The sequence below is a fragment of the Emys orbicularis genome, chromosome 4 (genome assembly GCF_028017835.1).
Source record: "Emys orbicularis isolate rEmyOrb1 chromosome 4, rEmyOrb1.hap1, whole genome shotgun sequence".
Classification (NCBI taxonomy): Eukaryota; Metazoa; Chordata; order Testudines; family Emydidae; genus Emys; species Emys orbicularis.
Genome location: NC_088686.1, coordinates 120,312,262 through 120,339,220, shown reverse-complemented (window position 1 = coordinate 120,339,220; position 26,959 = coordinate 120,312,262). Strand labels below are relative to the sequence as shown.

Below are 26,959 nucleotides of genomic sequence, written 5' to 3'. Positions count from 1 at the left end.
CAACACATTGGAAAGTTGGCGCCTGTAGCTCCAGCCCCGGAGTCGGTGCCTATACAAGGAGCCGCATATTAACTTCTGAAGAGCCGCATGTGGCTCCGGAGCCACAGGTTGGCCACCCCTGCTCTAAAGTTTTGCATTGTTTTGTTTTTGAACGCAATTATGGAACCAAAAAAATCTACATTTGTAAGTTGCATTTTCACAATAAAGAGATTGCACTCCAGTACTTGTATGAGGTGAACTCAAAAATACTATTTCTTTTATTTATCATTTTTACAGTGCAAATATCTGTAATCAAAAATAATATAAAGTGAGCAGTGTACACTTTGTATTCTGTGTTGTAATTGAAATCAATATATTTGAAAATGTAGAAAAACATCCAGAAATATTTAACAAATTTCAAGTGGCATTCTATTGATTAACAGTGCGATTAAAACTGCGACTAATCGTGATTTTTTTATTTAATCGCATGAGTTAACTGCGATTAATTGACAGCCCTAATTTCTATTATATTATGACATGTCACAGTAATAGGGCATATTATGGGCGTACATTAATGGCAGTTGCTAGTTCGTATTGATGGAAACCTATTATGTGCTGTTACTCCTGCCATGGTATGAAATAAAGTAAACATGAAAAAAGAAAGGACATCAAATTCTAACCAACATTTTGAACATTTCCAAACCTCTTTTTTTTTGGCAGGAATTTTTGTCAGAATCAACACAATTTCATGACAAATTTCAGTTTTGGAGAAACTAACGAAAAACGTTTGAGGAAAATGTTCTGACCAGCTGTACGGAGGTGGCCGTCCTAGTGGTGACAGTAAGTGGCACAGGCTGGCCAGCGACCCCCCCAGTGTCTGTCTGTGTGCAGCAGCCTCAATCTAAGATTCCCCATTCACTGCAGCCACTTCTGACACCTGCCTCTGCTCTGCCCCGATCAGCGGCTCCCCTCACGGCATCACCCCATTATGCACCGTCTCCAGAAAGATGGGGTGTGACTCACCTTCAGGACTATTTCAACTGTGAACACGGAGGTGAAGCCGATGTCAAAATATCCCAGAACCTGAAGATAAAAATCAGGCAGAGGTTTTGGTAACTCGGGAGACCAGATGTTATCTGAACGTCCTACAACCGGGAGCTTTGGCAGACAGACGGCACACTGCCCGCTGAATGGAAACTGCACACCTGGTGCTAATAATAAATACAACAATAATACATACATGCTTTGCACTGTGACTGCTCCTTTCGCACCAGCATCTTTACGACACTAATGAATTAAGCCTCCCAGCCCCCACAGCAGTCAGGAAAGGATTATCCTTGGCAGAGCACAGCAGTCCAAGGGTTAGAGCCCGGGAGCCAGGATTCCTAGCTACTGTTCCCATCTTTGGGAGGGGAGAGTGTTCATAGAATCATAGAAGATTAGGGTTGGAAGGGACCTCAGGAGGTCATCAAGTCCAACCCCCTGCTCAGAGCAGGAACAACCCCAACTAAATCATCCCAGACAGGGCTGTGTCAAGCCGGAACTTAAAAACCACTAAGGATGGAGATTCCACCACCTCCCTAGGGAACCCATTCCAGTGCTTCACCACCCTCCTAGTGAAATAGGTTTTCCTAATATCCAACCTAGACCTCCCGCACTGCAACTTGAGACCATTACTCCTTGTTCTGTCATCTGCCACCACTGAGAACAGCCGAGCTTCATCCTCTTTGGAACCCCTGTTCAGGTAGTTGAAGGCTGCTATCAAATCCCCCCTCACTCTTCTCTTCTGCAGACTAAATAAGCCCAGTTCCCTCAGCCTCTCCTCATAAGTCATGTGCCCCAGCCCCCTGATCATTTTCATTGCCCTCCGCTGGACTCTCTCCAATTTGTCCACATCCCTTCTGTAGTGGGGGGCCCAAAACTGGACAAAGTGCTCCAGATGTGGCCTCGCCAGTGGTTAATGCTGGCGATTTAGGGTCAGGACTCCTGGGTTCAATTCCTGGTTCTGGGAAAGGACCATGGCCTAAGGTGTCAGGATTCCTGGGTTCTTTTCCCAGCTCTGTAAGCATCTAGCTGGGTGACCTTGGGCAAGTAATTTCCCCTCTCCAGGCCTCAGTTTCCCTATGTGTAAAACGAGGTTAGTGACAGTGCTTTGGGGTCCTCAGATGAAAGGCTCTGTACATCCACAGTATTACAATCCAAGACAATTTAAAGGTGGGGAAACTGAGGCACAGAGTGATGTTAAGTGACTTGCCAGTGATCACACAGGCAGTTAGTGGCAGTGCTAGGGGCAGAAGCCAGGAGTCCTGATTCCAGTTTTTTAGAGCAGTCCCATTTTACCTCAGCTGTGTGCCCCACGCTGCTGAGGTTTCCACAGAAACCTGAGCCAGCAGTCCAGTGATCGAGGGGCCCACCAATGGCTCAGGCCCCTGCAATGGCAGGGATTTGTTTTATTGAGACATACCCAGCGAGTCCTTGCAAGTGATCTGTGCCCCAGAGGAAGGCAAAACCAGCCAGCCCCAAGATGCCAGCCGGTGTGACCTGGGGGAAACTCCTTCCTGACCCCAAATATGGCGATCGGTTGGACCCTGAGCACGTGAGCAAGAACCAGCCAGCCGAGTGCCTGAGAGCACGAATGCTCGGTGCCACCTCTGCACCCTGCTCAATGGCCCACCTCCAGCTGTGGAGTTCTGATGAATAACTCCATCCACACTTGTGGGGTCTCCGAGTGCTTCACAGGGCAATGGACTGCTCTGCGGGCATCCCTACCGCTCCCTGCACCACAGGGGCCGAGCAGCTCCCAGCGGGGAACGAATGTAACCTCACAGGGCAGCTTTATTATCCCTCTGCTACAGACTGGGATGGTGAGGCACAGAGAGGAAGTGACTTGCCCAGGGCCACAAAGTAAAGTTAGTGCCAGGCCAGGAATGAGAACCCAGAATCCCCTGCTGCAGCCCTGGAACAGGTTTTCCTTCCAGAGCCAGGAAAAGACCCAAGGACTCCTGATTCCTCATCCCCTGCACTAAACTCTCCTTGGGCACAAGGCAATAGCCTGGCAAGCAGCTCCCCTGAAGCTGCCCGTTTCTGGTGGCTCAAACTGCTTTCCCCAACAGCCCATCCTGGGAACCTTGTTCCTGAAGGACACAGGCCGGATGGGATCCTCAGCCGCCAGGGAGACGCTGCTGAGCAGGATGAAGAGCAGGATGAAGTTGGTGAACCAGGTGGCGTTGACGATTCGGTGGCACAGCACTCGGATCCTGGGGAAGGGAGAGAGGGGAGGCAGGCAGTCAAAGCATTGTCAGCTCCAAGGGGCTGAGTGTCAGCCCAGGTTAGAGCTTGGGGACTGGTGCAGCTGGGGAGATCCCTGCGTGAGTCTCGGGGGTGGCACCCCTCATTCTGTATGCCCGGCATGCTTCTACCCTGGGACAGCTTGTGGGCACAGCTGGCTCCAGAGGCTGTAACAGTCCATTATAGTTAAAGGTGTTACTTTGTAGCTCAGTCGGGAGGTTCCAGGTTCTATCCTCGCTGATCACTGCTGGGTTTCTGACAGATGGGAGGAGAAGCAGCACCTACTTGTTGGTCGGGCTGAAGATGAAGAAGGCACTGGCTTCGGGCATGGGTACTGCTTTCTCCTTGAGCTGCAGCTCTGCCAGGGGGCATGGCCGAGGGCTCGGGGGATTTCGGGCTCATCTTCCTCATCGTCACCTGTGGAGCAGCCAGAGGGAGGGAAACATAGTCAGTCACTTTGAGCTCGCATGTTGGGGTCATTCACTTAGCAGCAGCCAAAAAAAAAAAAAAAAAAAAACTTAGCAGAAGCTGAAACTTAGAGGTAGAGAAGGATCACTTGGCCCCTCCCCATCCTGGGCAGCCAATGAGGGATTGTTTCCTTAACCATCCGGAGTTGGGGATGATGAGACCCCCGTGGTCCAGCTGCAGGATGAGTCAACAGAACAGCTCTGACCCTCCATGCAGGGATCAGGAACCTGACATCTGGCCATGTTTCCTTTTATGCTGGGCAGAGAGATTGTGGCCACCACAGTTAGATGAAGGGCTGTGGCTCCCCTCACACCCCACAGCCCCTGGGGGTACTCACACTCCCGCTGTGGAGCAAGATGCTGCTTGCCATTAGAGACCCATAGGACAAAACCCTGGGGTATCCCCCGACGTCCTGACTTCAAATCCTCCTGGCCAAACCCAGCTCCCATTGTTCTCAGTGTGTGGGGGGGGATCCCCCATCTTATGTCTCCTAGTGCGCTCCCTAGTGGCCAGCAGGACTCACCCGTCAGTGAGGCAAGTAACACCCCACAAGCAATGGAAGAGGCATGTGCAGAGTCTGGTATCCTCCCCAGAGAGAGGTAGAACTCCCTGATCACGCCCCTACCCTCATACACAGACCAAGTGCTGCAGAGAACTGCACAGAGTTTATTCCAGCTCAGCGTCTGCTGGAAACAAACCATGTGGCTTTCTGCATCGTAATAAGCCACTAGCTGAGCTGCACTCTTGGGACCAGAGCCCTCCAATGGGATTTCTCTCTGCAAGCCACCCCAACCCTTTCCATCGCTCCCTCAATCTCTCCGGCTGGAGGCAAGGATCAAGCCAGAGCCTTACCTGGGAAGTCAGCAGAAGGGTAGGGGTCTTTGATCTCATTCACGTTTGATTCAAACTCGTCCACTTTTAACTGAGGAGAGAGAGAGGCGACTAGCTGAGCATCCCGGAAACACCACCCGTGGCACTGCCAGGGCTCTGCGTGCCAGCCTTCCCCAGGCCAGCGGGACAATGCTGCAGGCGAGAGGCAGGGAGAGCTCCCCCGATCTCCCATTGGGGCAGGAGCCATCTGTTTGTTCTGTGTTTGTACAATGCCTGGCACAATGGGGCTCTGACCCACGACGGAGGCTCCTAGGCAGAGGCGGATTAAGGTTCCCTGGGGCCTTGGGCCAGAGCAAGTGGGGGGCCCCTCCCCACCCCTTCCACCTGTGGCCCCACCTGTGGCCCCACCCCTTTCTGCCCCTTCCCCTGAGGCCCGCCCCTGTTCCACCCAGGGTCCTCCTCATTCTGACCCCCCACTGCAGCCCCACAACCCCTTTTGCTCCTTTCTGCCCCCCCCACTGCACCCCAAGACCAAGAAGCTCTGTCCCGTGCCACGGCCCTGGGGCCACAGCAGGGTGTGAGAGCTCCTTCAGTCCCAGGGTCTGGATGCTGAGGCTTCCCCCGCCACCCCCGTGCTTCTCTGTGGGACCAGGGTCTGGCTGCTGTGGAGGGGGCTTCCCCTGCCCAACACTTCTGCCACGGAACAGGGTCAGTGCGTGAGGGCTTTCCAGCCTCACCCGCCCAGCGGCCGCAGCTCCAGGCTTTCGCTGCCGCCAGCAGATTTTTTCCGGGGGCCCCCAGTTGGCTGGGGCCCTGGGCCCAGTGGCTAATCTGCCACTGCTCCTAGGCGCTACCATAATAGAAATAATTAATAATAAACAACATGAGGCAGGGGAGCCAGGATCACTGGCCAGTTGGACAAGGGCCTCTGATGGGCCCTACATGTGTGTGTGTCTGTGAACACGTGTGTGTAGAAAGATCTTGAGTGGAAAGTCCACCGAGACAGTCCTTTGATACAGGACCTTTGATCCTGGGCCTGTACCCACTGAGTCCCACTCCCCGTTCCCCCATCACGCGTTTTGGGAGGGGGCAGGGAAAGCAGGCTCGCTCGTCAGAGGAATGATCCGGGCCTACAGGGCATACAGAATGGACGTCTTGCTACAAGTCTCCGGAGATGCGTCTGCTGAAGCTCAGGATTTTGTCCCCAGTCATTCCGTGGGCCCTGGGGAAATCTCCCTCCCTCCCCCCATGGCCATCCACCTTTCATGCACGACAGAACAAATAATGGGAAGACATTACTGCTCGGTACCGTACTCCTCAACTGCCGGGGAAAGTTCCCCTAGACATTTGTTCAGACGAGCTCAGAGGGGTCGCGGCACTGACCTTGGCTGTGGTGGGGATTCCTTCAGCCTTGGCTTTCTGTCCAGCTTCTTGGCCAGCAGGAGCTGTTCCTCCTCAGATTTCTCTGGGTAACTTCTGGACGGGGGAACCGAAAAGGAGAGGTGAGGAGTGAGGCCATGGCAGAGATGCAATGAATGCTGCTGAGATGATGCCCAAGACCACATTGATTTGCAAGCCCTGGGCCCTTGGGGGTTCCCGCTTTTAAGCAGCAGAGAGCAGCACCGACCTGGACATTTTCCTCCGCTTCTTCTCCTCGGCTTTGGCTTTCTGGGCCGACGTCAGGCTCTCGGCCTCGGCCAGATTGTCCACAGCGATGGCCAGGAAGACACTGAGCAGGATATCTGAGAGGGGGTGGGGCTAAGGAGCTTAGGGAGCATGCTCATATGTAAGGAATGAGTCCCTTCCATGGCCCAGGCTTAGCGAGAGCCTGTGTGGTGACACTAAGCAATGTACGCAGGCAGCTGGGGAGAACCCCAGGTTCAGCAACGAGCCCTCTGTGTACCCATGACAGCTGCCTCTTGGCTGTCACCAGTGAATCTCTGTTGGTGTCAGCAGTGGGATCCAAAGCCATGAGACCAAGAGAGCTACCCAACTGATTTTTTCATCCCTTTTAACCCCCACTCCTGTTTCACCATATGATGTCTGAACATACCATACCCAGCCCCATAGCCCTTCCCCAATGTGTACTTGAACCTAGATGTGACTGAGCTGGATAAGACAAGAAAACGCCCAGCTGTTATTCTCCAACTGACTAGAAAGAGGATACAGTTCCCGCAGACAAAGAGGATGATGAAGTAAATGCATACCAGCACGCCGGGGAAGGAGGGCCCTTTATAAGCCATGATCCCATTGTACATGATTGAATTCCAGTCTTCTCCGGTCAGGATCTGGGAGACGGGGTGAGTGAAAGAACAGGTCAGGTAGAACCATTCCACTGGACCAGAAAGAACAGAACCCAGGAGTCCTGACTTCTTGTTTACTGCTCTAACCACTAAGTCACACTGTCCCCCAGAGCCCAAAAAAGAACCTAGGTATCCTGACTTCAGCCCCTCCTCTATGCGTTAGACCAGCGGGATTGCTGCCCGCTGCACCCCATGCCCCGTACCTGGAAGACACTGATGAGCGCCTGGGGGAAGTTATCGAAGGTGCTGCGCCGCACCTCCATGTCTTCAAAGTCGAACTTCCCACCGAAGAGCTGCATCCCCAGCAGGGAGAAGATGATGATGAAGAGGAAGAGGAGGAGGAGCAGGGAGGCGATGGAGCGGACCGAGTTTAGCAGGGATGCCACCAGGTTGCTCAGAGAGGTCCAGTACCTAGCATAAGGAGAGGCACACAGGCTGCTTACGTCGAGGGGCGCCGCTGGGGCACACAAGCAGAAATGGGGGGCAGGGTGATGAGGGGAATGCCCTGCTCAGTTCGAGGGGGACACTCCATCATCTCATCTCCGCTTGGCCAAATGTCTCCCGTGTGGTCCTGGGACCAGGTGTTAGACAGGAGATGATAAGAATAATGCCTAGCTCTTCTGTGGAGCTTTTCATCAGTAGATCTCAAAGTGCTTTGCAAAGGAGGCCAGGTTCCTTGTCCCCATCTCTCAAGTGGGGAAACTGAGGCACTGGGCAGGGACATGACTTGCCCCAGGTCCCCCAGCAGGCCAGTGGCAGAGCTGGGAGTAGAAGCCAGGTCTCCTGATTCCCATTCAAGTGTGCTCTCCATTAGGAAACACATCCTAGTACTCAGTTCCTGGCTTCGCCACAGATGTCTTGTGCAACCATGGGCCTGGCACTTATCCCCTCCGGGCCTCCGTTCCCCATGCATGAAACAGGAATAAGGATGCTGCCCTGCCGCACAGGGGGCGTGAGGAGGAATCCGTTGCTCTGATGTTATGGTGATGAGGGCAGATAAGTACCTACCTAGATAGATCTGGGGAGCCAGGTGAACCCCATGCCCAGCTTCTCCCCATTTTCATTATTGCCACCAAATATCCCAACCTAGGGAAGTGAGGTTCATGAATCCTGTGGCATTCTCAGCTCCCAGCTCTGTTGTGTCTCCGGGACCCCTCTGGCAGAGCGGGTTCCTGCTCCTGCTCCGGGTAGCTGTGAGGAGCCTCGCTGGGTCCCAAAGGACAGGCTGAGCTGCTGGTTTGTCTCGTGGCAGGAGGGCTCAGACCCTGCACTCTCCACGCCCTCCTTCCAGCAGGGCCGCAGGTAACTACTCAGAGTGTGGTTTGCCCCACCACTCACAGGACAGCCTGATCAGCTGCGGGCTGATAGCGGTGAGTCAGTGTCAGATTACAGCCCCAGAGTTCTGTGTCCCAGCCCCCCACCTCCCCTGCTCTGATCCACTAGACCCCCCTCCCCTCCCAGAGCCAGGGAGAGAACCCAGGAGTCCTGGCTCCCCGCCCCCTGCTTTGATCCACTAGACCCCCCTCCCCTCCCAGAGCTGGGAACAGAACCCAGGAGTCCTGACTCCCAGCCTCCCTGCTCTAACCACTAGACCCCACCCCCCTCCTGTGGCTGGGATAGAACCCAGGAGTCCTGACTCCTAAGCCCGTGCTCTAACCACTAGACCCCACTCCCCTCCCAGAGTTGTAAACAGACACTAGGTATCCTGACCCTGGCCACACAGAGGCCAGAGAACTCACCAGTTCCCCTTCCTCAGCCTCTGGCAGCTCATAGTTGTAGTCATGCCTGAGGCCTCAGAAGGGGTAAGGACAGCCCAGCCTCCCAGTGCAAGCCCCCCTGCCCGTACTGCCTGACCCCAGGCCCTGGGGAGAGGTGCCCCCACCTGGTTATCTTGAAGATCCTCAGCAGGCGAATGCACCGCAGGACGGAGATGCCCAGGGGTGACATGACGTTGATCTCCACCAGGATAATCTCCAGGATGCTGACGCACACCACGAAGCAGTCGAAGCGGTTGAAGAGGGACATGAAGTACTGGCGCAGGCCCAGCGCGTACATCTTCAGCAGCATCTCGGCCGCAAAGAGCGCCAGCAGCACCCGGTTGGCGCTGTCTGCAAGCAGCGAACCCAGCCAGTCAGCGCTCTGGACTGAGGCGGCAGATCCCCCGATGGCCACTAGCAGCTGCTCATGAGACCACATCCTCCTCCGCCCTCTCACTACACCCCCTGCTGCCTCCCTCTCCCCCAGCCTACGATCCTGGGGCAGCGCAGCAGGGAGGAAGAGGAGCCTGACTCACACTTACCTGCCCAGCTCCTAGCCCTGAGCAGCGGCAGCAGAACGCTCCCTTCCCCACCCCAGCAAGAGGTGGGTTTGTGTGCAGGAGGGGAAACACAAGACCGGGAGGAAACTACATGTGCACACAGGCACGGGGGTGTGCGTGCACTTTTGCGTGTGTGTGTGGTGCGCAGGCGCATGCACGTATGTGCGTTGGTATGTGTGGGTGTCTATGTGGGTGTTCACGTGCGGGCAGGCGTGTGCGCACGCCCGCCCGTGGATGCACTGAACCGGCAGCGGCTCCCCAGGCCCGGGCCACCCTGCTCACCTTGCACACGGGTCAGCCACTCGGGCTGCCAGTGATGCTCGGAGGCGATTGACAGGGTGTTCAGCGAGATGAGCAGGATCACCAGCCAATAGAAAAACTTGGACTTCACCACCTCGCGGCACTTCCTGCGGAACAGGCGGTTCCATCGCCTCCACTGCCGGCTAGAGAGATGGGCCAAGAGGGGTGACTTCAGGGCTCCCTGCCCCCCCAGCACCCAGCCCCAGAGGGCAGAGTCATTGCAAAGCGCCCTGCCCACCAGCTCCTAGGGACCCACGCAAACGCATAGGAGAGGGGTTCTGCAGGCAGGGATACCGCTTTGCCCTTCTCTACCACCTTTCCTCCATCCCAAACTATTACCAGCACGGGGTCAAAGTCCCCACTCAATCACCACGACGCCAAATGGGGATGCACCAGGATAACCAATCTACACGGGAGGTCCACTTCCTTGACACCACCGTACAAATAAGCGATGGCCACGTTAACACCACCCTATACCGAAAACCCACCGACCGCTATGCCTACCTTCATGCCTCCAGCTTCCACCCCGGACACACCACATGATCCATTGTCTACAGCCAAGCACTGAGGTACAATCGCATCTGCTCCAACCCCTCAGACAGAGACCAACACCTACAAGATCTTCACCAAGTATTCTCAAAACTACAATACCCACACAAGGAAATAAAGAAACAAATCAACAGAGCCAGACGTGTACCCAGAAGCCTCCTGCTACAAGACAGGCCCAAAAAAGAAACCAACAGAACTCCACTGGCCATCACCTACAGTCCTCAGCTTAAACCTCTCCAACGCATCATCAGTGATCTACAACCCATCCTGGACAATGATCCCTCACTTTCACAGACCTTGGGAGGCAGGCCAGTCCTCGCCCACAGACAACCCGCCAACCTTAAGCATATTCTCACCAGCAACCACGCACCGCACCATAACAACTCTAACTCAGGAACCAACCCATGCAACAAACCTCGATGCCAACTCTGCCCACATATCTACACCAGCAACACCATCACAGGACCTAACCAGATCAGCTACAACATCACCGGCTCATTCACCTGCACGTCCACCAATGTTATATATGCCATCATGTGCCAGCAATGCCCCTCTGCTATGTACATTGGCCAAACTGGACAGTCACTACGCAAGAGGATAAATGGACACAAGTCAGATATCAGGAATGGCAATATACAAAAACCTGTAGGAGAACACTTCAACCTCCCTGGCCACACAATAGCAGATGTAAAGGTAGCCATCTTACAGCAAAAAAACTTCAGGACCAGACTCCAAAGAGAAACTGCTGAGCTCAAGTTCATTTGCAAATTTGACACCATCAGATCAGGATTAAACAAAGACTGTGAATGGCTATCCAACTACAGAAGCAGTTTCTCCTCCCTTGGTGTTCACACCTCAACTGCTAGCAGAGCACCTCACCCTCCCTGACTGAACTAACCTCGTTATCTCCATACTGATTTATACCTGCCTCTGGAGATTTCCATTACTTGCATCTGAAGAAGTGAGGTTCTTACCCACGAAAGCTTATGCTCCAATACTTCTGTTAGTCTTAAAGGTGCCACAGGACCCTCTGTTGCTTTTTACAGGATAACAAAGGAGACGCTGGTGTGTTAGTGAACAACTTGTTTCAAAGCCCTGGGGAAGTGTGCTTCATTTATCCCCATTTTACAGATGGTGAAACTAAGGCACTTGCCCAAGGAATAGAACCCAGGTGTCCGGGCTGCTCGCCCAGCGCAAGATCCATGAGATGCCTTCCCCTCCGCATGGCGGCCGGTCCTGTGCATGCTCTGGAGAGGACACTGCCCCTTAAAGAGTGCGCTGGCCTCACCTGTTCATCGGTCGGAATGACCTTGGATTTCCTGACACCACTCACGCAGTTCCCGGAGCCCTGGGGTGTGCTGGGTAGGAGGAGGGATAGTGGAGAGGAGCTTGACGCATGGTCCCCCAAAAGAAGAGGCGGGATACCACCTGAACTAGCCTTTTTCCAGAGCCGGACATAGCAAAATCCACCTTTGCGTGGGCTGCACTGAACATGGTGTATTCCCCCCCCCAACAAAACTACCAGCTCTTCCGATAGGGGCTCTTACAACAGGATTGATTCCAACAGCAGGAGAGTCAGGATCAGGCAGGAGAGAGAGAGACTCTGTGTGTGTGTGTGTGTGTGTGTGTGTGTGTGTGTGTATGTGTGTGTGTACTCACAAGAAGAGAATCCATTTGTTCATGCCCTCAATTTCATACAGGCTCTCGGTCTCTGAACCCCCTTCCTCTGATGGCAGCATCCCTATGAAAGAGAGAGATCTTCAGTGAGCTGGGGACCCCCTCAACAGACACATGGGGATGTTGGCAATGGATTCCCACCAGGGAGGGAAGGGGAACTCTAAGGGTATGTCCACACTGCAATCGGAGGTGTGATCGCAGCTTGTGCAGATGCACCCGAGCGAACTTTAATCTCGCTAGCTCCGATACTGGAGCGGTGAAATCGGCACATAATCACTCACGGGGCTATTGCGGCTTCACCCGCTCTGGTGACCGAGCTGGCTAGATTAAAGTGATTGCAGCGTAGCTATACCCTGAGAAGCACATCTGCAAAGGAAGGGTTCCCATCTAATAACTCCCTAAGAGACACAAACCTCCTCAAGAGACACGTCCGCGCTCAAGAGAACAAGTTTGGGAAGGAGGTTTTTTTTGGCATCGTAATGTGCGAAGAAACGGAGCGATACTAGACACCACGGGAGTGTAACCGGTGGCATGCTCTGGAGAGGACACTGCCCCTTAAAGAGTGCGCAGGGGACCTGCGATGGCGTTCAGAATTGTGATCATTACATATAGCTCCACAGCTGTGTAAAATGCCCCACAGAGTAAACAAAGAGCCAAGGGATTATATCCAAGCACATAACAGCATCCCAGGGAGGTAATGGGGAAGGGGGCCAATAACTCTCTTCTATAGCAACTTCCACTTCAGGTTCTCAAAAGCCCTTAGCAAATGTGACTAATTTCAGCCCAAAATGGGCAAGTGTTAGTACATCCCACTACACATGGGGAAACGGAGGCACGGATTGGTGAAGTGACTTGCCCGAGGTCACCCAGTAAGTCAGTGGCAGAGCCAGGAACAGCCGACGGGCTTCCCAAGGCCTTGGCCTGTCCTATGCCATAAGACTGTCTTTCCTCTCCAAAAACCCTTCATCTCTGGCGGGTCTGAAGCAGCTTCTAATCCTTGAACCTGGATAATGTCAAGGGAGGGGCAGCCTCCCTCAATGAGTAAACTAGGAGCAAGTGCACACCTTCCCCCGGCCTCCCACCCCGCTCATCCCACAGACACCCCCCTCCCCCCCCCCCACCCCCCCCGGTGGAGGATTTAACCATTCTCCAGAAGCGAGAGGGAAGCCAGGCCTGGGCGTGTCCTGCCTGGCTTTGCCCAGGTGAGGATGGTACCTTCTCCCCTGGCCCGGTGGCTGTCCATGACTTCGGCATGGGTGATCCAGTCCATGTAGCCCTTCAGATCCTCCTCCAGCTGCTGCTTCTCCCGCAGCTTCTGGAACGTGCCCCATGACTTGGCCTTCTCACGCTCCTTGGTGAACTCCCTGGAACAAACCCAGATGGTTGGCATGAGGCCAATGGAGAGGGGGCTCTGCGGGCAGCTTCAATCCAGACCTTGCTCATGGGACACACTCATCAAGTGTGTGCCACGTCCTATTCTAGTGGCTAGTCCCCAGAGAGGACAAGAGCCTACTACTGCTGCCAGCTGGTGGAATTACTCCTTTAACTCAACTGAAGACTGAGAATGGATCAGTCCTGCCTTTTACCTTTGTTATATAATACAAAATTGCGGGGGGAGGGGGAGGAATACAGACCTAATAACAGGAAATGCTTCCTTATTCCTCATTTTTTTATCATCCTGTGGAACTCCTTGCCACAGGACACCACAGAACCAACTACTACAGCTAGATTGTAAAGAGGGCAGGTTAACATTAGGAGCACTAATGGCTGTCCCCACTGCTGCTGTTGAGGCACACAGGAGTATCCAATACTGGAAAGCCTTGAGGAAATCATAACAGAGTGTCAGAGCTAAAGGGGAAGCTCACACAGCTGGAGGGTGCAGAGAGATTGCCAGCTGTGCCCACTTTCCCACACTCTCCATAATAAAGGTGACCTGTCAAGGGGGAAAAACATCGGGCTTGGCCTTTTTTTGCTCCCTTCTGAGGGATAAAGCAGGCCTGGAAAGGACGGGTGGGTTTGTTTTCAGTGGTATTTTACCAGTTTGCTTTAATTCATGTCTTGGCTATGCTGGAAGACTCGAGGACTAGTAAGATTGTGACACTGCAGGGACCAAGGAAGTGACACCTGGTTAACTGAGAAGGGAAGGGAATTTTACAGGGACTATTTAAAACTGCTGTTGGGGCAGGGACTGTCTTTTTGTTCTGTGTTTGCACAGCACCTAGCACCATGGGGTCCTGGGCCAGGATGGGGGCTGCTAGGTGCTACCACAATACAACTGAATAATTACAATGTGTTCATTGTCTGGTTTTGTTAAGGCTGGGGAGAAAAGCTCTCTGTGTTAAGAATTCTGCCATCCTGTCCCTTCAATTAAGGGCTGAGAGCGCCCCTGCTCCACATTCCTGAGTCATCCAAAGAGCTCTCCAAGAGAAAAGGGAAGACAAGGCTTGATAGCCTTGGTAGCCAAGGTAACAAGGAAGAAGGGAAGAAGAAAAGGGAAGGAAAAGGTTAAAAAACCCCTTCAGACTTTCTGTTCATATCCCCAAACTCAATAAGGGCCCGGCCCCTCCCTCGGGGCAGACCCCTGCTGGGACAGAGAGAAAGGAGAGCGGCACCATGCAGCCCACACGCCTTACCCACTGAGCACGCCCAGCACCAGGTTGAGAACGAAGAAAGAGCCCAGCAGAATGAGGCTGACGAAATAGATCCAGGGCCACTCGTTCCCGATGGCGTCGTTCACCTGAGCAGGACAGAGGCAGATGAAGATCCAGGGGGAGAACCAAATCCACCTGGCTCAGGTAAGCCCATTACTGGAGTAGCTGACACCTCACTGTCTTTACACATGGGGAACTGAGACACCGAACGACTAAGAGACTTGCCCACGGTCACAATGGGAGTCTGTGGCAGAGCAGGGAATTGAACCTGGGTCTCCCAGGTTTCAGACTTGTCCCTACTCATTGACCAGCCTTCCTCCCAGGAACCCAGTGGTTAGGGCACTAGTTTAAGGCTTTGAAGACCCAACTCCCAACTCTGCCACAGACTCCTCGTGTGACCTTGAGCAAGTCACTTAGCCTCTGGGCCTCAGCTCCCCATCTATGCAATGGGGATATTAGCACTGTCCTGCCTGCCTCCCGGGGTGTGTGTGGGGCAGGGGGCGTTAACGACGGTGAAATGCTTTAAGATCTAATGGTGAAAAGCACTGTATAAGAGCTAGGTGGTGTTATTATTAAAAGCCACCAGATACAATATCAGACACTGGCCCAGCAACCTGTGTCTCAAGCTGCCCTCAGCCCACACTCCTGGGAACAAAGGATGCCCAGAAGGGTAACACACCAAGCGCTTTCCAGAGGCAGAGGCGGGACTGGAACTCAGCTCTGCAATTCCCAGCCTGTCCCTGAGCTGTCACACCATCCTTCCTCCCCTACCATTCTTCGTGGCTTGGAGGGCAAGTTTATGGTCACTTATACCTGAGCTCCAGAGCTGAGGAGCCGTCCGAGGACTCGCTCCCACCAGGCTCCTGTCTTTTAAGGCAAGGGTGGGGTTCGTTTGAGAGTCTCAGCGGTACTTGGACAGGGACTCTCTTGGCTAGGCAGGGTTCAAACACTCTGCTGCACTGGCGGGTGCCACCTTCTCCCTGGGAGCTCATTGCTCAGTGGATACATCATCCAGTAGCTGCAGTCTGCGGGGCTCGCTGCCCCGGAAGGATTCCCACCATTTGGGAAGCCTGGCCAGCCCAACCCGCTTAGTACCATGTTCTTGTTCAAAGAGCGTGCCGGCATCTCCTCCCTCGCAGCCAGCGGGCTCAGGCCTGCACCTACCCAGTAGAGAACTTCCGTCCATCCCTCCATGGTGATGCACTGGTACACGGTCAGCATGGCGAAGCCAAAATTATCAAAATGGGTGATGCCGTTGTTGGGCCCTGGCCACCCACTCCTGCACTCAGTGCCGTTGAGGGTGCAGTGATACCCGTGGCCGGTGGTGGTGCACGGGGATGGTTTCTCCATTTCCCCTTTGGCAATGATATCTGAGGGTGAAACCGAAGCACAGAAGTCAGGCTGAGTAGAGGAGAAGGACAACTACACTCCTGCTGCTGCTTGTGCCTTAGCCCCCAGCCCCACCCAGAGGAGGGCTCTGGTGCAGTGCAATATACTTCCTAGCCACACCATATAGCCATATAACGCCCCCAGCCATGCCATAACCCTCCCAGCCATGCCATATAGCCATATAATGCCCCCAGCCATGCCATAACCCTCCCAGCCATGCCATATAGCCATATAATGCCCCCAGCCATGCCATAACCCTCCCAGCCATGCCATATAGCCATATAACGCCCCCAGCCATGCCATACACCTCCCAGCCACACCATATAGCCATATAATGCCCCCAGATATGCCATACATCTCCCAGCCATGCCATACAGCCATATAACGCCCCCAGATATGCCATATACCTCTCCATCATGCCATATAGCCTTATAATGCCCCCAACCATGCCATACACTTCCCAGCTATGCCATACAGCCATATAACGCCCCCAGATATGCCATACACCTCTCAGTCATGCCATATAGCCTTATAATGCCCCCAACCATGCCATACACCTCCCCGCCATGCCATACACCTCCCCGCCATGCCATGTAGTCATACAACGCCCCCAGATATGGCATACACCTCCCAGCCACGTCATATGGTTATATGGCTATATGGTGTGGCTGGGAGGGTTATGGCATGGCCCCCCGGCTGGTGGGAGGGTCGCCCATGTTCCAGACCTGTCCCGATGTAGTAGCAGGTCTTGTGCAACTTTCCCTTGAACAGCTCCTGCCCGACGATGGCGTAGATGATGATCATGAAGAGGACCAGCAGGGCGATGTGGAGCAGGGGCACCATGGCCTTGATGATGGAGTTCAGGACCACCTGCAGGCCTGCAGCCGACAGAGAGAGAGAGAAGGGTAACAGGTCACACCCCCTCCCCTCTTAACTGGCAGCACGGCGTCTCACAGACACATTGAACCGCTTCGCCACCGCAGCACATGGCAGGGAAGAGAGGGAGGGACCTGGGCCCAGCTCTCACGGGTGTCAACCACTAGGCCATCCTTCCTCCCCAGCATGTGTCCCTACATGTCCCAGGAGGGGTGTGTGTGAGAAGGAAAGCCCTGGTGACTGAAATCTCTCAATCCCATTACAGGCAGCAGCAGCTCCAGGCCCCCTCACACTGCCCCAGAGGGATCGGGGAAGGCTGAGTCCCCGCAGTTCATCTCCTTGGGAGATGGTCTCAGGATGGGGGCATCTGGCTCCTAGACACTGGGGTCACCCCCACCAGCTCCTTTCACAACAGGCTATGGTGGGATTGGCGCATGCTGGGTCTTGGTGGGTTATGTCTCCGCGAGGGGCACTAGCACTGGGACTATCTAGATCAGGGGTGGCCAACCTGTCGCTCCGGAGCCACATGCGGCTCTTCAGAAGTTAACATGCGGCTCCTTGTATAGGCACCGACTCCGGGGCTGGAGCTACAGGCGCCAACTTTCCAATGTGCCGGGGGGTGCTCACTGCTCAACCCCTGGCTCTGCCATAGGCCCTGCCCCCACTTCACCCCTTCCTGCCCCCTCCCCTGAGCCTGCCGTGCCCTCGCTCTTCCCCCTCCCCCCCAGACAGGGCCGGCTCCAGGCACCTGCTTGTCAAGCAGGTGCTTGGGGCGGCCACTCCGGAGAGGGGCGGCACGTCCAGCTATTCGGCGGACCGTCCCTCACTCCGGCTCGGAGCGAAGGACCTCCCACCAAATTACCGCTGCAGATCGTGATCGCGGCTTTTTGTTGTTGTTGTTTGGCTGCTTGGGGCGGCCAAAACCCTGGAGCCGGCCCTGCCCCCAGAGCCTCCTGCACGCCACAAAACAGCTGATCGGGAGGTGCGGGGAGGAAGGGGGAGGTGCTGATCGGCGGGGCTGTCGGAGGGTGGGAGGCTCTGGGAGCGGGGGGGGGAGGGAGCTGATTGGGGGCTGCTGACGTATTACTGTGTCTCTTTGGCAATGTACATTGGTCAATACTGGCTCCTTCTCAGGCTCAGGTTGGCCACCCCTGATCTAGACTTTGCTGATCGGTTGGAATTCCGCCGAGGCCCAGCTGGGGGCTGGTCACAGACCCGTGCAAAGGGGAAGCCTACTGCAGCTGCCGTGACCCTAGCCTCCTGCCAGTGAGCCGCCTGCCATCCGGGCAGCTTTCACCCACTTGGCACTCCTGACACCAGGCGCAGGGGTCTCAGCACGCGGAAGGCTCGCAGGGCTTTGATGTCAAAGCCGCCCTTCCCCGACGGCGGTATGCCCTGCATCACGTTGATCTGCTCCACAACCACTGTGACCAGCCTGCCAGAGCGGGTGAGGAAGGGAGTGGGACAGGGAAGAGAGGGGAAAGGGGAGGAGGGGGGAGAGAGAAGGAACATGAAGGGGGAGGGAAAGGGGGGAAGGAGACAGTAAAAAAAAAAAATCCAAGCAAGGAAAGTCAATCTCACCCTGTACAGGCCGGACCGGGGAAGTTCACACCACAGCCCCTGCCAGCACAGCTAAACCATAACCTCATCTCAGACCGGTTCAGTGCGGCTTTTTTTCTGTTTTTCGGCATGGCCAGTGAATCGAAAGATCGGTTATTCTCCCAGCTCTGATTTCAAGCCAGCCCGTGTGCAGAACCTGTAGGTCTCGAAGGAGGACTTAAAAGTGGAGAGGGCGTGCGGGTGAGCTCAGGGGAGTCATCACAGGCAGAGGGGCGCCGTGTGGGAAAAGGCAAGTTAGCCTCCGCCAAGGGGAGTCACTAGAAACGCTCCCACCGGCTTCAGTGGGCTTTGGCTCCAACTCCAGGTGTCGGGCCTGGTCACGCTCTCCCTACCGTGGTCTCACAACCCGCCCCAAGAACAAACAGGACATTTTCTAAGAAACCTTCTGCCCACCCCACCAAACCAGCTCTCCTTTACCCCAAAGAGACAATGGCGAAGTCCAGCACGTTCCAGCCGTTTCGGAGGTAGGCATCCGTGTGAAGTAGAAACCCATAGGCGATGATCTTGAGTGTGGCTTCAATGGTAAAGATGATCAGGAAGACGTACTCTGTCTTCTCCTATGAGAGACAAAGGGCAGGAGGGAACCAGGAGTGAGGTGGGTAACAGACCAGCGATGCCTAGTGAGGGGGAACGACCCAGCAGCCCTGGGACCCCCCACAGCAGTCATGCAGCAAAGTGCAGCTTCTGATTTTATAGTGGGTGACCGGATTTCAGGGGGGTCTGGAGCCTGTCTGGCATTGACGCAAGAAGCGACAGCCCCCTTGCGAAGTTTGGTCCTGCTGGAAGCTGGCTGAGCCAGCACTGGCTCCGTTCCCTCCTCCCATCCTGTGAAAAACATGGACAGGGCAGGACCTCTGCTCTTTTCCCCTCCAGCACCTGGCCTGGAAAGGGACAGAGGGAGCCATCCCTAACCCCCCAGCCTGGGAAAGGGGAGATGAGAGGGGACCCCACTACAACCCCCAGGCCTGGGAAAGGGGGGTGAGGAAACCTAGGAGGAGCAGAGGTGAGGCTCCGGGGGCTGGATTGAGGGGTTGGGGACTGATGGGGGGCCTGAACTGATGGGGGGATGGGGAGGCTGCGAAAGAGAAGACTATTTAAAATAAAAAATGATTTATTTTTAGTTATTTGGACAATTATTAATTAAAAACCAAATTATTCATTGTAATTACTGGATCGTGTACATATGTATGTAGTTATCAAAATTATACAACAACAGAAGACGGTCGAAATGCTTTGAATGTGACTGAATTGATTATTTTTAAAAAAAAATCATATTCAGGGATTATGACTGTAACTACTGCACTGAGCTAAGGAAAGCTCTGAAAGGGGCTTGTTGTTGTAAAGATCTTCTTACGTGTCAAGATCTTTACAGCTCACCTCATTATTCAAAAATCGTTGGAAAACGTGCTGCACAGAGAGAATGCTTTGTGTTTCTCAGCTGTTCATTGCTCATTTGCCGGCTCCATGTTATAGGCCTTGTTCAGTCTATTTCTAAATGTGTGTGAATTAGGTTTTTCTATCATATTGTAACTTTGTCACACGACAGAGCTCTCCACTGAGTACTTAGGGTTATACCTGTGTACAAGAACTTCCCATACATCCTCCCCTTTTTCCAACCAGCATGGATGCCTTCCCTCTACGGTAGCTCTCCATTTTGGAATGGATACTTTTGAGGGGCTCCATCCTCATAAGGAGATACCATTACCAGAAGCACGACTATTATATTGAAATGAATCTCTTGGTACTGAGGACTAGCCCAAATACAACATCTTCTGCATCTTCTCCTTTTGAATTCTCCTGAAGTATGTCTGTCTACTTGCAGCTTCCATTCAAGCAGCCAGAGAGAGGCACGTGTTCATTAAAGGTTGACTTGTCAACCGGACATTATCTCTCTCTCTCTCTCTCTCTCTCACACACACACACACAAGCAGAGGAGAGTTCGAAAGGCAAAAGACAGATTGAAAAACAGAGTTTGATTATTATTATTTTTTTAAATGTCACTGATTGTGTGGCCAATCACATGATTTTAGAGGATGTGAGTCATGGTCCTGCTTTGAGCAGGGGGTTGGACTAGATGACCTCCTGAGGTCTCCTCCAACCCTGATCTTCTATGATTCTTGATCTCTTGAGGTTGGCAATACTGCTATTGGGTGAGAATCTCTAATTCACGTATCCCCTGTTGTTAAGAGGGAAAACGGAGCAAACCAGTTTAATACTCTTTGAGAGAAGCCCCCCACTCTCTCACTAAGTGGCTTGCTGATCTGCATGTGATTTGCATCCATAGCCTCCCAAGAACTCTGTACCCAGCTAGCATTCCTTCCACAGCCAACTCCCAGGTCACCTCCACACCTGCTGCTCCTGCTCACGCACAGCCTCTTACTCCTTGGGGGAATTCTGCGCTGCCACACAATGCAAAATTTTGCAGAATTCCCTGTTGCCACTGCAGAATTTCTAACTGCCACTAGGGGCCGCTGGACACTGCAGAGTGGAGCACTTTGATCCTCATTCTCCCAGGGACGGAGAGGGCCTTGGAGATGCAGCCAGCTCTGGTAAAGGCTGAGGAAGGACAGGGCTGCACCACACCATGTCCCCCGGTGGGACAGTAAAGAAGCTGGGGGGAGTAAAGGCTCTGGGGGTGCTGGTGTCTGTGCCGGGGGCTGCCCCGCGACTGGGCTCTGGGGGGAGGGGGTGTTGGTCTCTGGGCCAGGGGGTGCAGTGTGGCTTGGCTCTGGGGGGGGATGGGAGTGCAGGTGTCTGGGCTCTGGGGGGGCCCCACACAACTCCTTCCAGCACCCCTCAACTGGAACTGGGTCATCATAGGGGTTTCTTTAATTCTCTACTCCTGGGAGAATCTTTTTTGCTGTTGTCTGTATTTTGTTGACATACTTGTTGACAGGTATTTTGAAATAAATTACCAAAATAATTGAAACTAAAGGGATTATATTGTGTCATTTTGACAAATAAAATATGCAGAATTTTTAAAATTTTGGCACAGAATTTTTAAAATTTTGGTGCAGAATCCCCCCAGAAGTAGCCTCTGTCTTCCTCCTGAGCCCGGCCCCCTCTGATCCATTCCACCATGATCTTGTCCCTCTTTATTAAGTACAGTTGAATATGACATCTGAGCCCCTCACCCCCACTGCGGCCAGTCCCCCCAGCTGCCCCAGGCCCCACTGAGGCCAATTCTCCCATCTGGGCCCCTCACCTCCACTCTGGCCAGGCACCCGAGCAGAGCCCCTTTCCCCCACTTCAGCCAGTTTCCCATCAGTGGGGCCCCTCGCTCCCATCGAAACCCAAACTGAGCCCTGGTTTTGCCCATGGCTGTGCTTGATGGGTTTGAGCTAGGGTGACCAGGTGTCCTGATTTTATAGGGACAGTCCCAATATTTGTGGCTTTCTCTTATATAGGCATCTATTACCCCCCACCCCCTGTCCTGATTTTTCACACTTGCTGTCTGGTCACCCTAATTCCAGCTCCCTTTGTGTTGTGAGCCCCTCTTGCCACTCGTGGCAGGAAACTGAGGTTTGGCAAACCAGGGGAAGGGGAGAGAACTCTAAACTCCATTTGGGCAGAGAGGATGCTGCCCCCCTCCTCTCCTGCCTTCGTCCAGAGGCTTTGCTGTCTGGCGCTTCAGCTGACTCAGCGCAGCTGCCTGCGGCCATCAGGGCCCGGAATAGTTGCTGCGTTTTGCACCGGGCACAGCAGTGCCGGCCGCTTGTCCATCACCCCAGCTGACGCTAATCACTGCCTGTTGCTGGGGCCTCTTCCAGGTCAGGATTTAAATACTTTAGAACCAGCCAGATATGGGGGGGGGTATGTTTTTACATTCACACCCCACAATAACAGGGCAGGGAGATTCCCCACTTTCAGTTTGCTCTGGGGGCCGCTGAAATCCTGACCCCACCTGGAATTACACCCTGAATGCTCTTCGGGGCCAGACTCTAAGACAGATGCCCATCTCCTGCTGCCATCAATAGGGGTGCATGCCAGGTTTGGCCCACACATATCTTCCTAAGTATTCATTTGACTGGTAGATTAGAAAATGCCAGAACTGAAAGAGCGAATTCACCCTAATAGAGGATGGGACCCAGGATTGAAATCTCCCGCCTCTAGGTGCAGTGCAAGAAATCAGGCCAAAGCCCACGTAGCTCCCTTTTCACCCCCACACACACAGCGAACATGCCAGGTATCACTTTATAGCTAGCAGCCCCATTCCATATTGTGACCCGAGAACCTGTTAATGCCAACCAACAAGGAGGTACAGAGGGGTACAGGTGTACCCTGAGGCCAGTATGCACCTTCTCATTCACCCAAGAATGTCATGAGAGGTCTCCACTGAAAGCCGGTGTCACATTGGTTATTGATATCATTGTGAGATGTATGTACTGATATTAAGTAAGGAGTTAGAATCATAGAATCATCGAGTATCAGGGTTGGAAGGGACCTCAGGAGGTCATCTAGTCCAACCCCCTGCTCAAAGCAGGACCAAAGTATATATACTGAAAACATGGTCTTATAGAATGGATTAAGGTGTGGTGGAAATCTATGAAGTCTGGGCTACAAACTTAAAACTGCCTTCACCAAACAAGGGCACTCCACCAGAGAAACAGATCACATCAAGGAACGACCCCACACTGGAACCCATATCATTGGACATCATCGAACAGTTACAACTTATACTCGATGGAGACCACATCCTGAAAGAGCTTTCCTGAACTCTCTCTTCTGGCCTTCAAACAACCCCCCATCCTCTCCAAACTCATCATCAGAAGCAAGCTCCCCACAGACCAGGACACACCGACTCAAAGTGGCACCAGAACTGCCAGAACAACAGATGTAAAACCTGCAGACATAGCTCCACTGCTGCGATGACCAACACCCCACACAACACACCTTTCAAGATCCATGGGTCCTACACATGCCTATCACAACAAGTGGTGTACCTCACCCAGTGCACTAAGTGCCCAACAACAACTACGTGGGTGAAACCAAACAATCACTACACTCTCGAATGAACTTGCACAGTAAAATGATAAAAAACAAAAACACCCTGGTCTCCCCTCCAGGGCCTGCCTTAGCTTTGCATGTGAGACCCCTCCCAGCTCTGGGTGCTGAGGCTCCAGGAAAAGATGCCAGGGCCTGGTTCTCCTCTCGCTCCCCATTCACACCGGCGTAATCCGATTGGTGTCACACCTGATTGACAGTGGGCTGAGTAAGGAGCACAGGACCATGCTGTCCACAGACGCTCCTATCCTATCCCAGCTCTGCCACTGCGCTGCTGGATGCCCTTGGGCAACCTGGGGGTTGCAATGCCATTCACTGACATGGCCTGCCGCCCCCCTGTACCGACAGATGGCGTTGTGACCTGGCACACAGGGCGTCTGTTGCTGTGCCGTGGAACACAGGGGAGTCCACCAAGAACTTGACCCCTGGCAGCACTGGCTCATACACTGTGTGGGTCAGAAAGTGGGGAGACTTCCCGGCCGAGGGAGACCCAGGGTCCCTGCAGGAGGAGGGGGTGGGATGAGCGGGGACCGGAATTTACACCCCTCCCCAATATCTGAACTGCCGTCACTGCTAGAGGGGCATTTTGAGCTGAGGTGCCTGGCACAGACTGGCAGGTTGGTGTGACCCAGCCTGTCCCTGAGCTGTCACACCATCCTTCCTCCCCTACCATTCTTCGTGGCTTGGAGGGCAAGTTTATGGTCACTTATACCTGAGCTCCAGAGCTGAGGAGCCGTCCGAGGACTCGCTCCCACCAGGCTCCTGTCTTTTAAGGCAAGGGTGGGGTTCGTTTGAGAGTCTCAGCGGTACTTGGACAGGGACTCTCTTGGCTAGGCAGGGTTCAAACACTCTGCTGCACTGGCGGGTGCCACCTTCTCCCTGGGAGCTCATTGCTCAGTGGATACATCATCCAGTAGCTGCAGTCTGCGGGGCTCGCTGCCCCGGAAGGATTCCCACCATTTGGGAAGCCTGGCCAGCCCAACCCGCTTAGTACCATGTTCTTGTTCAAAGAGCGTGCCGGCATCTCCTCCCTCGCAATGTCAGTGAATGGCATTGCAACCCCCAGGTTGCCCAAGGGCATCCAGCAGCGCAGTGGCAGAGCTGGGATAGGATAGGAGCGTCTGTGGACAGCATGGTCCTGTGCTCCTTACTCAGCCCACTGTCAATCAGGTGTGACACCAATCGGATTACGCCGGTGTGAATGGGGAGCGAGAGGAGAACCAGGCCCTGGCATCTTTTCCTGGAGCCTCAGCACCCAGAGCTGGGAGGGGTCTCACATGCAAAGCTAAGGCAGGCCCTGGAGGGGAGACCTACAGGGACTTTACAGAATCAGGATAAAGAGAGGGCCCCTCAGCCCAGCTGTAGGGGGCCAGTGGCCCACAGCGGACAGAGTGGTTGAGAAGATGGGCCACTGCGTTTCCCAGCTATGCCCTCCAGCCCTGCTCATGTCCATGCAGAGTGCTGCTGCAGAGATCACCTCCTAGCCCAGAGGTGGGCAAACTACAGCCCATAGGCCACATCGGCCTGCGGGACCGTCCTGCCCGGCCCCAAGCTCCTGGCCCGGGAGGCTAGCCTCCGGCCCCTCCCCCGCTGTCCCCCCTCTCCCGCAGCCTCAGCGTGCTGCGCTGCCAGCGCTCTGGCCCACTGCTCCAGCCGGGTAGCGCGGTGGCATAGCTGCAAGCTCCTGCCGCTCTGAGTGGCGTGGTAAGGGGGCTGGGGGGAGGGGGAAGTTGGATAGCAGTCGGGGCAGTCAGGGGACAGGGAGCAGGGGGATTGGATAGGGGGTGGGGTACCGGGGGGGGTGGTTAGGACGGGGGGTCCTGGAAGGGGGCAGTCAGGGGACAAGGAGCAGGGGGGCTTGGATGAGTCGGGGGTTCTGAGGACGGCAGTCAAGGGGCAGGAAGTGGGAGGGGGCGAATGGGGCAGGGGCCAGGCTGTTTGGGGAGGCACAGCCTTCCCTACCCGGCCCTCCATAAAGTTTCGCAACCCCGATGTGGCCCTCGGGCCAAAAAGTTTGCCCACCCCTGTCCTAGCTCGTCATTTGGGCCATCTTGCCCCTCTCTTTGCCTCCCTCATCTCTACTGCATCGTAGGTAAGCTAACTGTCTTCATTGGCAACGGCCCCAGGGCCTCTCCCCACCCTCCCTCTCACCCACTCCCGAGATTCCAGACGGCGACTCCTGCCTCCGACTGGACCATGACGGTAGGGTGACCAGACAGCAAATGTGAAAAATCGGGACAGGGGTGGGGGGTAATAGGAGCCTATATGTAAGGGGACTGTTGCCCCCTTACTAACACTCAGTGGGGGTGTTTTGGTTGGCTAGCTCCCAGCACTAAAAGGGGAAGGGTCGATGGCAAATCAGGAGCCTGAGACTGACAGTCCCCAGGAACAATGGGGAGAGGCCAATGCTCCAGATCAGCCTGATTGACAGGGCGGGCAGGCTAATCAGAGAGTCAGGAGGAGTCCCGTCCTCCGTGTGAACTGGAATTGCCTGAGTCAGACAGAGTGGGGCCGAGCTAAGGAGAAAGCAGGGGCCCAAGCTAAGCTGCTGGAAGCAGAGCTGCAGCCCCAAAGCCAGAGGGGCCAGAAAGCAGGTCAGAGCTGGGAGCAGAGTCACAGAAGCAGCCTGCAGAGCAGACCTGTCCTGGGGACAGAGCTGTAGCAACCAGAGCCAGAGAGGCCAGAGAAGCAGCCCAGGGAGCTGAAGGCAGAGCAGCAGCAGCGTGGAGCTGGGTGCGGTGAGCAGGCCCAGTGCAGGGAGACACCTCAGCCAAGAGGCTCTGCAGGCCAGACTTGCAATGGGTTCTGGGTCATAGAATAGGAGGGTTGGAAGGGACCTCAGGAGGTCATCTAGTCCAACCCCCTGCTCAAAGCAGAACCAATCCCCAAACAGATTTTTGCCCCAGATCCCTAAATGGCCCCCTCAAGGATTGAACTCACAACTCTGTCTTTAGCAGGCCAATGCTCAAACCACTGAGCTATCCCTCCCCTGAAGGGGGATCGTAACCCTGTCAGGGCGGGGGCAACGCTGGGAAAAAGGGTCCTGCCACCTAGAGCCTGAGAGCGTGTGGCCACCGCCAGAGCAAATGTCTGACCCGCAGCATCCCTGCAGCACAGCCCGGGCCTGAGAAGGAGACCTGGGACCTACAAGGAACAGACTGTGACCTGCCCTGACGTTCCAGAGACACTGTTTGTGATGTTCCCTGCCACAGAGCAGGGTGATGTGTTTCCTTTAACCTTTCCCATTTTTCCTTATTCTTTTTTAAAATTAATTGTTAATTAAACAACTTGTATTTGCTTTAAATTGTATGAAATGATCAGTGGGTCAGGGAGGTGCCCAGAGCAGAGAGAGTACCCTGGAGTGGGGACACCCTAGCCCCTGGCCTGGGTGACCACAGCAGGGTTGGGGATCGAGCCCCCCAGGAATCCTGGGCCCAGCCTTGTCGGGGTTTACGAGGACTCTGCCAGACAGGAGAGTGGAAGGGGAGTCCTCAAGGGCAGGGAGGCCTCTGGGTAAAGGAAGTGGGAGCGAGGACTCAGATCCTTTCGCTAGCCCACTTCACCGGGGTAGTGCAGAAGCCAGGAAAGTTCCCCATAATAGCGGGACCATTCCCCCGCTTACATATATAAGAAAAGACCCCAAAAATCGGGACTGTCCCTATAAAATCGGGACATCTGGTCACCCTACATGACGGCAGCCTCCATCG

The 26,959-nt window shown here is 54.4% G+C and overlaps 1 pseudogene; it reads right to left on the bottom strand.

The window, feature by feature from the left end:
• The window catches only part of LOC135877808 (voltage-dependent L-type calcium channel subunit alpha-1S-like), an 87,768-nt pseudogene that overhangs the window by 57,349 nt on the left and 3,460 nt on the right, over positions 1-26,959 (bottom strand).